Genomic DNA, 10,000 nt, shown 5'->3' with positions numbered 1-10,000 from the left:
TTTTTAGTTTTTCGCCGGGCGTCGCAATGCTATTTGAATAAACCTTTTGCCCGTTTGCGTTCTCGTCGGGGCCGGGCCGGGCCGGGGTGCGCTGCCCGCACTACCGCGCGCGCGGGGGCGACACCGAGCGCGCACCCGAGGCGCCCCGAGCACACAGGCCACGGTGCAACCCGGGCGTTGTGCGCGCACCCCGGTGCGCCCGAGGTGCTGCGCGCGCACCCAGGTGAAATCGGTGTGCACCTCGGCCAGTGCGCGCTCGGTCGAGTCGCGCACGTTGGCCAAGGTGCACGGTGATGTTTCTTACTCTAAGGTTCCGCACCAGACGCCCGGGACAGGTGAGCGAAGCTGGGCGGGGCCGGGTGCGCGGCCGGGGCAGGTGCACGCAGCTGGAGAGAGCTTTGGAGCACACTTCGGAGCGCACCAATGATGCGCTCCATTCAAAAGTTTCCTGAAAAGGCAAAAAAAGTTGAGATTATAGAATTTCCCACTTGAGAGATTGTAAAAAAAAAAAATTTAAAATGAAGGAAACGCGGGTGCCAAGGTGTGCGCAGCCCAGCCAAGGTGTGCGCACCAAGGCGCCCACCCTGGCGAAGGTGCACGCAAGGTGCGCACCCGAGGCAAACCGGACAATTAACCCAACTTTCGACTTCGCGCGCACCTTGGAGCGCACTTCGGAGCGCTCCTTGGTGCGCACCAATCTTGGGCACCTCGGAGTGCACCATGGCGCCCACCAAGGTGCGCACCCGGGGCAAACCGAGCTCCGACTTCGTGCGCACCTTGGAGCGCACGAAAGGTGCGCACCATGGCGCCCACCAAGGTGCGCAGCCCAGCCAAGGCGTGCGCATCAAGGTGCGCACCCTGGCGAAGGTGCGCACCCGGGGCAAACCGAGCTCCGACTTCGTGCGCACCTTGGAGCGCACAAAAGGTGCGCAACCCAGCCAAGGTGTGCGCACCCCGGTCAAACCGAGCTCCGAATCGTGCGCACCAGAGGTGCACGCCATCGTGCGCACCTTGGAGCACACTTCGGAGCCCTCCTTGGTGCGCGCCGATGTTGCGCACCTCGGAGCGCACCCGGGGAAAACAATGCAATTAACCCGACTTTCGACTTCGTGGGCACCTCGGAGCGCTCTCGGGTTCGCACCTCGGAGCACACCGAGGTGCGCACCTTTGATGCGCTGCCTTCACCAATTTCCAGAAAAGGCAAGAAAACATTGAGAAGGTGTGCGCACCGAGGTGCCCACCCTGGCGAAGGTGCACGCGAGGTGCGCACCCGGGGCAAACCGGGCTCCGACTTCGTGCACGCCGCACCTTGGAGCACACTTCGGAGCGCTCCTTGGTGCGCACCAGGGCGCGCAACCCAGCCGAGGTGCCCACCCCGGCGAAGGTGCACGCGAGGTGCGCACCCGGGGCAAACCGGGCTCCGACTTCGTGCACGCCATGGTGCCCACCGCGGCGAAGGTGCACGCGAGGTGCGCACCCGGGGCAAACCGGGCTCCGACTTCGTGCACGCCGCACCTTGGAGCACACTTCGGAGCGCTCCTTGGTGCGCACCATGGTGCCCACCAGGGCGCGCAACCCCGCCGAAGGTGCACGCGAGGTGCGCACCCGGGGCAAACCGGGCTCCGACTTCGTGCACGCCGCACCTTGGAGCACACTTCGGAGCGCTCCTTGGTGCGCACCATGGTGCCCACCAGGGCGCGCAACCCCGCCGAAGGTGCACGCGAGGTGCGCACCCGGGGCAAACCGGGCTCCGACTTCGTGCACGCCATGGTGCGCACCGCGGCGAAGGTGCGCACCCGGGGCAAACCGGGCTCCGACTTCGTGCACGCCGCACCTTGGAGCACACTTCGGAGCGCTCCTTGGTGCGCACCAGGGCGCGCAACCCAGCCGAGGTGCCCACCCCGGCGAAGGTGCACGCGAGGTGCGTACCCGGGGCAAACCGGGCTCCGACTTCGTGCACGCCGCACCTTGGAGCACACTTCGGAGCGCTCCTTGGTGCGCACCATGGTGCCCACCAGGCCGCGCAACCCAGCCAAGGTGTGCGCACCAAGGTGCACGCGAGGTGCGCACCCGGGGCAAACCGGGGTCCGACTTCGTGCACGCCGCACCTTGGAGCACACATCGGGGCGCTCCCGGGTTCGCACCGGCGTTGCGCACCGTGGTGGGCACCTCGGAGCACACCAAGGTGGGCAGCGAGGTGCGCACCTTTGATGCGATGCCTTCACTAATTTCCATAAAAGGCAAAAAAAAAACGAGATTTTAAAATTTCCGTTTTGAAAGATAGTGAGAAAAAGGGAATGCTGGTGCCATCTTGAGCCCGCCCTGGTGCGCAGCCCAGCCAAGGTGTGCGCACCAAGGTGCCCACCCTGGCGAAGGTGCGCGCCCGGGCAATTAACCCAACTTCCAACTTCGCGCGCGCCAGGGTGGGAGCGCACCCAACAACCGGGCCTGGGAAGAGCCAATGCGAGAAACCCCACCAAACGCTCTGACAAAAAAAGAGGGGGCGCTCCAGTAACCCCGCTTCGGAGCGCACCCTGGGCAAACCCAGCCAAGGTGCCCACCCCGGCCAAGGTGCAGGCGAGGTGCGCACCCGGGGCAAACCGGGCTCCGACAACGTGCACGCCGCACCTTGGAGCACACTTCGTAGCGCTCCCGGGTGCGCACCTCAGAGCACACCAAGGTGGGCAGCGAGGTGCGCACCTTTGATGCGCTGCCTTCACTAATTTCCAGAAAAGGCAAAAAAAAAAGGAGATTTTAAAATTTCCGTTTTGAAAGATAGTGAAAAAAACGGAACGCGCGTGCCATCTTGAGCCCGCCCTGGTGCGCAGCCCAGGTAAGGTGCCCACCCTGGCAAAGGTGCGCACCCGGGCAATTAACCCTACTTCCGACTTCGTGCGCGCCAGGGTGGCAACCGGGCCTCGGAAGAGCCAATGCGAGAAACCCCACCAAACGCTCCGACAAAAAAAGAGGCGGCGCTCCAATAACCCCGCTTCGGAGCGCAGCCGGGGCAAACCCAGCCAAGGTGCCCACCCCGACGAAGGTGCACGCGAGGTGCGCACCCGGGGCAAACCGGGCTCCGACAACGTGCACGCAGCACCTTGGAGCACACTTCGAAGCACTCCCGGGTGCCCACCGGCGTTGCGCACCGTGGTGGGCAGCGAGGTGCGCACCTTTGATGCGCTGCCTTCACTAATTTCCAGAAAAAGGCAAAAAAAAATGAGATTTTAAAATTTCCGTTTTGAAAGATAGTGAAAAAAAAGGAACGCGGGTGCCATCTTGAGCCCGCCCTGGTGCGCAGCCCAGGCAAGGCATGCGCACCAAGGTGCCCACCCGAGGTGCACACCCGGGGCAAACCGGGCTCCGACTTCGTGCAGGCCGCACCTTGGAGCACACTTCGGAGCGCTCCTTGGTGCGCACCATGGTGCCCACCAGGGCGCGCAACCCAGCCAAGGTCTGCACACCAAGGTGCCCACCCCGGCGAAGGTGCACGCGAGGTGCGCACCCGGGGCAAACCGGGCTCCGACTTCGTGCACGCCATGGTGCCCACCGCGGCGAAGGTGCACGCGAGGTGCGCACCCGGGGCAAACCGGGCTCCGACTTCGTGCACGCCGCACCTTGGAGCACACTTCGGAGCGCTCCTTGGTGCGCACCATGGTGCCCACCAGGGCGCGCAACCCAGCCAAGGTGTGCGCACCAAGGTGCACGCGAGGTGCGCACCCGGGGCAAACCGGGGTCCGACTTCGTGCACGCCGCACCTTGGAGCACACATCGGAGCGCTCCCAGGTTCGCACCAGCGTTGCGCACCTTTGATGCGCTGCCTTCACTAATTTCCAGAAAAGGCAAAAAAAAACGATATTTTAAAATTTCCGTTCTGAAAGATAGTGAAAAAAACGGAACGCGGGTGCCATCTTGAGCCCTTCCTGGTGCGCAGCCCAGGCAAGTTGTGCGCACCAAGGTGCCCACCCTGGCGGAGGTGCGCGCCCGGGGCAAACCGGGCTCCGACTTCGTGCACTGCATGGTGCCCACCAAGGCGCGCAACCCAGCCAAGGTGCCCACCGCAGCGAAGGTGCACGCGAGGTGCACACCCGGGGCAAACCGGGCTCCGACTTCGTGCACGCCGCACCTTGGAGCACACTTCAGAGCGCTCCTTGGTGCGCACCAGGGCGCGCAACCCAGCCGAGGTGCCCACCCCGGCGAAGGTGCACGCGAGGTGCGCACCCGGGGCAAACCGGGCTCCGACTTCGTGCACGCCATGGTGCCCACCGCGGCGAAGGTGCGCACCCGGGGCAAACCGGGCTCCGACTTCGTGCACGCCGCACCTTGGAGCACACTTCGGAGCGCTCCTTGGTGCGCACCATGGTGCCCACCAGGCCGCGCAACCCAGCCAAGGTGTGCGCACCAAGGTGCACGCGAGGTGCGCACCCGGGGCAAACCGGGGTCCGACTTCGTGCACGCCGCACCTTGGAGCACACATCGGGGCGCTCCCGGGTTCGCACCGGCGTTGCGCACCGTGGTGGGCACCTCGGAGCACACCAAGGTGGGCAGCGAGGTGCGCACCTTTGATGCGATGCCTTCACTAATTTCCATAAAAGGCAAAAAAAAAACGAGATTTTAAAATTTCCGTTTTGAAAGATAGTGAGAAAAAGGGAATGCTGGTGCCATCTTGAGCCCGCCCTGGTGCGCAGCCCAGCCAAGGTTTGCGCACCAAGGTGCCCACCCTGGCGAAGGTGCGCGCCCGGGCAATTAACCCAACTTCCAACTTCGCGCGCGCCAGGGTGGGAGCGCACCCAACAACCGGGCCTGGGAAGAGCCAATGCGAGAAACCCCACCAAACTCTCTGACAAAAAAAGAGGGGGCGCTCCAGTAACCCCGCTTCGGAGCGCACCCTGGGCAAACCCAGCCAAGGTGCCCACCCCGGCCAAGGTGCAGGCGAGGTGCGCACCCGGGGCAAACCGGGCTCCGACAACGTGCACGCCGCACCTTGGAGCACACTTCGTAGCGCTCCCGGGTGCGCACCTCAGAGCACACCAAGGTGGGCAGCGAGGTGCGCACCTTTGATGCGCTGCCTTCACTAATTTCCAGAAAAGGCAAAAAAAAAAGGAGATTTTAAAATTTCCGTTTTGAAAGATAGTGAAAAAAACGGAACGCGCGTGCCATCTTGAGCCCGCCCTGGTGCGCAGCCCAGGTAAGGTGCCACCCTGGCAAAGGTGCGCACCCGGGCAATTAACCCTACTTCCGACTTCGTGCGCGCCAGGGTGGCAACCGGGCCTCGGAAGAGCCAATGCGAGAAACCCCACCAAACGCTCCGACAAAAAAAGAGGCGGCGCTCCAATAACCCCGCTTCGGAGCGCAGCCGGGGCAAACCAAGCCAAGGTGCCCACCCCGACGAAGGTGCACGCGAGGTGCGCACCCGGGGCAAACCGGGCTCCGACAACGTGCACGCAACACCTTGGAGCACACTTCGAAGCACTCCCGGGTGCCCACCGGCGTTGCGCACCGTGGTGGGCAGCGAGGTGCGCACCTTTGATGCGCTGCCTTCACTAATTTCCAGAAAAAGGCAAAAAAAAATGAGATTTTAAAATTTCCGTTTTGAAAGATAGTGAAAAAAAAGGAACGCGGGTGCCATCTTGAGCCCGCCCTGGTGCGCAGCCCAGGCAAGGCATGCGCACCAAGGTGCCCACCCGAGGTGCACACCCGGGGCAAACCGGGCTCCGACTTCGTGCAGGCCGCACCTTGGAGCACACTTCGGAGCGCTCCTTGGTGCGCACCATGGTGCCCACCAGGGCGCACCCGGGGCAAACCGGGCTCCGACTTTGTGCACGCCGCACCTTGGAGCACACATCGGAGCGCTCCCAGGTTCGCACCAGCGTTGCGCACCTTTGATGCGCTGCCTTCACTAATTTCCAGAAAAGGCAAAAAAAAACGATATTTTAAAATTTCCGTTCTGAAAGATAGTGAAAAAAACGGAACGCGGGTGCCATCTTGAGCCCTTCCTGGTGCGCAGCCCAGGCAAGTTGTGCGCACCAAGGTGCCCACCCTGGCGGAGGTGCGCGCCCGGGGCAAACCGGGCTCCGACTTCGTGCACTGCATGGTGCCCACCAAGGCGCGCAACCCAGCCAAGGTGCCCACCGCAGCGAAGGTGCACGCGAGGTGCGCACCCGAGGTGCACACCCGGGGCAAACCGGGCTCCGACTTCGTGCACGCCGCACCTTGGAGCACACTTCAGAGCGCTCCTTGGTACGCACCAGGGCGCGCAACCCAGCCAAGGTGCTCACCCCGGCGAAGGTGCACGCGAGGTGCGCACCCGGGGCAAACCGGGCTCGGACTTCGTGCACGCCGCACCTTGGAGCACACATCGGAGCGCTCCCGGGTTCGCACCAGCATTGCGCACCTTTGATGCGCTGCCTTCACTAATTTCCAGAAAAGGCAAAAAAAAGAAAAAAATGAGATTTTAAAATTTCCGTTTTGAAAGATAGTGAAAAAAACGGAACGCGGGTGCCATCTTGAGCCCGCCCTGGTGTGCAGCCCAGGCAAGTTGTGCGCACCAAGGCACCCACCCTGGCCAAGGTGGGTCACGGGGTGGGTCCTAGGGTGGGTAACGGGGTGGGTACTAAGGTGCGTGCCAAGGTGGGTCATAGGGTGGGTGCCAAGGTGGGCACCAGGGTGGGTGTGCACCAACCCTAGCCAGGGTAGGTCACGGGGTGGTTGTCGGGGTGGGCGTCAAGGAGCCAAGATGGGTGGCAAGTAGCCAAGTTGCGTGCCAAGGTGGGTGTCGGGGTGGGTGCCAAGGATCCAAGGTGGGTGCCAAGGAACCAAGGTGGGTGTCTGGGTGGGTGCCGAGGTGGGAGCCAGGGTGGGTCCCAAGGTGAGTGCAAAGGTGGGTGCCAGGGTCAAGGTGAGTGCCAATGTGGGTTCCAAGGTGCCAGGGTCAGGGTGAGTGCCAATGTGGGTTCAAAGGTGCTAAGTTGGGTGCGAGGTTGGGTGCGAGGGTGGGTGGGTGCCAAGGTGTGCTAGGTGGAAGCCCGGGTGGGTCGGCATCCCATGGGTGTCGAGTTGGGTGCCTGATGGGTGCTTCTTGTCAAGTTTTAGTCGTCGGGACTCATTTCGAGCCTTAGAGGTCGTTTCTTGTCCGGTTGCCCTGTCTTCGACCTGGGAACCCAATTTTGGTCCTCGGGTCCCATTTTTTTTTGTCTCGCATCCCACTTTTGGCCTGTGGCCTTTTCGGGGTCGATTCTCGTTTTGGGCATCAGAGCATGTTTCTTCTCCTAAAACCCAATATTTGTTTATTAAGTCTCGGAACACATTTTTGTTCTCGTGGACCCATCATGGGTCTTGGAACGCATTTGTGGTCCTTGGGTCCCATTTTGCATCCCGAAACTTGTGTTTTGGTGCTTGATCCCTATTTTGGGTGCCCACCTTGCACCAAGTGCGCACCCGGGGCAAACCGAGCGCCTTGGTGCACCGGGGCAAGATCGAGCGTGCACCCGAGGCGCCCCGAACATGCACCAAGGTGCACTCGGCCCACATGTGAGCGCAGGTCGTTGCGCCCGAGGTGGTGTGTGGGCACCGCGTTGCAGACGGGACACTGCACGCACACGACGCCCCCTCCAGGTGCACGCACGTAGGCCGGGCCGGGTGCACACCCGACGCCCTAGCAAGGTGCGCGCACCCGGGCAGGGCTCACACTTGGCGAACGGGGCGCACTTCGCGAGGGAGGGTGTGCACCTCGACGGGGGTGGGTGGCCGGGGTGGATTCGCACGTGGGTCGCGGTTTGCTAAGTACACACTGCGACAAGCTCATAACGGGTGCGATCATACCAGCGTTAGTGCACCGGATCCCATCAGAACTCCGCAGTTAAGCGCGCTTGGGCCGGAGTAGTACTAGGATGGGTGACCTCCCGGGAAGTCCCGGTGTTGCACCCTTTTTTAGTTTTTCGCCGGGCGTCGCAATGCTATTTGAATAAACCTTTTGCCCGTTTGCGTTCTCGTCGGGGCCGGGCCGGGCCGGGGTGCGCTGCCCGCACTACCGCGCGCGCGGGGGCGACACCGAGCGCGCACCCGAGGCGCCCCGAGCACACAGGCCACGGTGCAACCCGGGCGTTGTGCGCGCACCCCGGTGCGCCCGAGGTGCTGCGCGCGCACCCAGGTGAAATCGGTGTGCACCTCGGCCAGTGCGCGCTCGGTCGAGTCGCGCACGTTGGCCAAGGTGCACGGTGATGTTTCTTACTCTAAGGTTCCGCACCAGACGCCCGGGACAGGTGAGCGAAGCTGGGCGGGGCCGGGTGCGCGGCCGGGGCAGGTGCACGCAGCTGGAGAGAGCTTTGGAGCACACTTCGGAGCGCACCAATGATGCGCTCCATTCAAAAGTTTCCTGAAAAGGCAAAAAAAGTTGAGATTATAGAATTTCCCACTTGAGAGATTGTAAAAAAAAAAAATTTAAAATGAAGGAAACGCGGGTGCCAAGGTGTGCGCAGCCCAGCCAAGGTGTGCGCACCAAGGCGCCCACCCTGGCGAAGGTGCACGCAAGGTGCGCACCCGAGGCAAACCGGACAATTAACCCAACTTTCGACTTCGCGCGCACCTTGGAGCGCACTTCGGAGCGCTCCTTGGTGCGCACCAATCTTGGGCACCTCGGAGTGCACCATGGCGCCCACCAAGGTGCGCACCCGGGGCAAACCGAGCTCCGACTTCGTGCGCACCTTGGAGCGCACGAAAGGTGCGCACCATGGCGCCCACCAAGGTGCGCAGCCCAGCCAAGGCGTGCGCATCAAGGTGCGCACCCTGGCGAAGGTGCGCACCCGGGGCAAACCGAGCTCCGACTTCGTGCGCACCTTGGAGCGCACAAAAGGTGCGCAACCCAGCCAAGGTGTGCGCACCCCGGTCAAACCGAGCTCCGAATCGTGCGCACCAGAGGTGCACGCCATCGTGCGCACCTTGGAGCACACTTCGGAGCCCTCCTTGGTGCGCGCCGATGTTGCGCACCTCGGAGCGCACCCGGGGAAAACAATGCAATTAACCCGACTTTCGACTTCGTGGGCACCTCGGAGCGCTCTCGGGTTCGCACCTCGGAGCACACCGAGGTGCCCACCCTGGCGAAGGTGCACGCGAGGTGCGCACCCGGGGCAAACCGGGCTCCGACTTCGTGCACGCCGCACCTTGGAGCACACTTCGGAGCGCTCCTTGGTGCGCACCAGGGCGCGCAACCCAGCCGAGGTGCCCACCCCGGCGAAGGTGCACGCGAGGTGCGCACCCGGGGCAAACCGGGCTCCGACTTCGTGCACGCCATGGTGCCCACCGCGGCGAAGGTGCACGCGAGGTGCGCACCCGGGGCAAACCGGGCTCCGACTTCGTGCACGCCGCACCTTGGAGCACACTTCGGAGCGCTCCTTGGTGCGCACCATGGTGCCCACCAGGGCGCGCAACCCCGCCGAAGGTGCACGCGAGGTGCGCACCCGGGGCAAACCGGGCTCCGACTTCGTGCACGCCGCACCTTGGAGCACACTTCGGAGCGCTCCTTGGTGCGCACCATGGTGCCCACCAGGGCGCGCAACCCCGCCGAAGGTGCACGCGAGGTGCGCACCCGGGGCAAACCGGGCTCCGACTTCGTGCACGCCATGGTGCGCACCGCGGCGAAGGTGCGCACCCGGGGCAAACCGGGCTCCGACTTCGTGCACGCCGCACCTTGGAGCACACTTCGGAGCGCTCCTTGGTGCGCACCAGGGCGCGCAACCCAGCCGAGGTGCCCACCCCGGCGAAGGTGCACGCGAGGTGCGTACCCGGGGCAAACCGGGCTCCGACTTCGTGCACGCCGCACCTTGGAGCACACTTCGGAGCGCTCCTTGGTGCGCACCATGGTGCCCACCAGGCCGCGCAACCCAGCCAAGGTGTGCGCACCAAGGTGCACGCGAGGTGCGCACCCGGGGCAAACCGGGGTCCGACTTCGTGCACGCCGCACCTTGGAGCACACATCGGGGCGCTCCCGGGTTCGCACCGGCGTTGC

At 63.7% G+C, this 10,000-nt stretch overlaps 1 non-coding gene across 1 annotated transcript; it reads left to right on the top strand.

The window, feature by feature from the left end:
- Nucleotides 1-7,804: 7,804 nt before the first annotated feature.
- LOC131865530 (5S ribosomal RNA) lies at nt 7,805-7,923 on the top strand. Its single transcript, XR_009364250.1, has one exon. It is a non-coding gene; the product is annotated as a 5S ribosomal RNA (ribosomal RNA).
- Nucleotides 7,924-10,000: the final 2,077 nt, after the last annotated feature.

This window comes from Cryptomeria japonica, unplaced genomic scaffold (assembly GCF_030272615.1).
Source record: "Cryptomeria japonica unplaced genomic scaffold, Sugi_1.0 HiC_scaffold_114, whole genome shotgun sequence".
In the NCBI taxonomy this organism is placed as follows: domain Eukaryota; kingdom Viridiplantae; phylum Streptophyta; class Pinopsida; order Cupressales; family Cupressaceae; genus Cryptomeria; species Cryptomeria japonica.
This window is presented reverse-complemented; position numbering and strand designations above follow the sequence as displayed.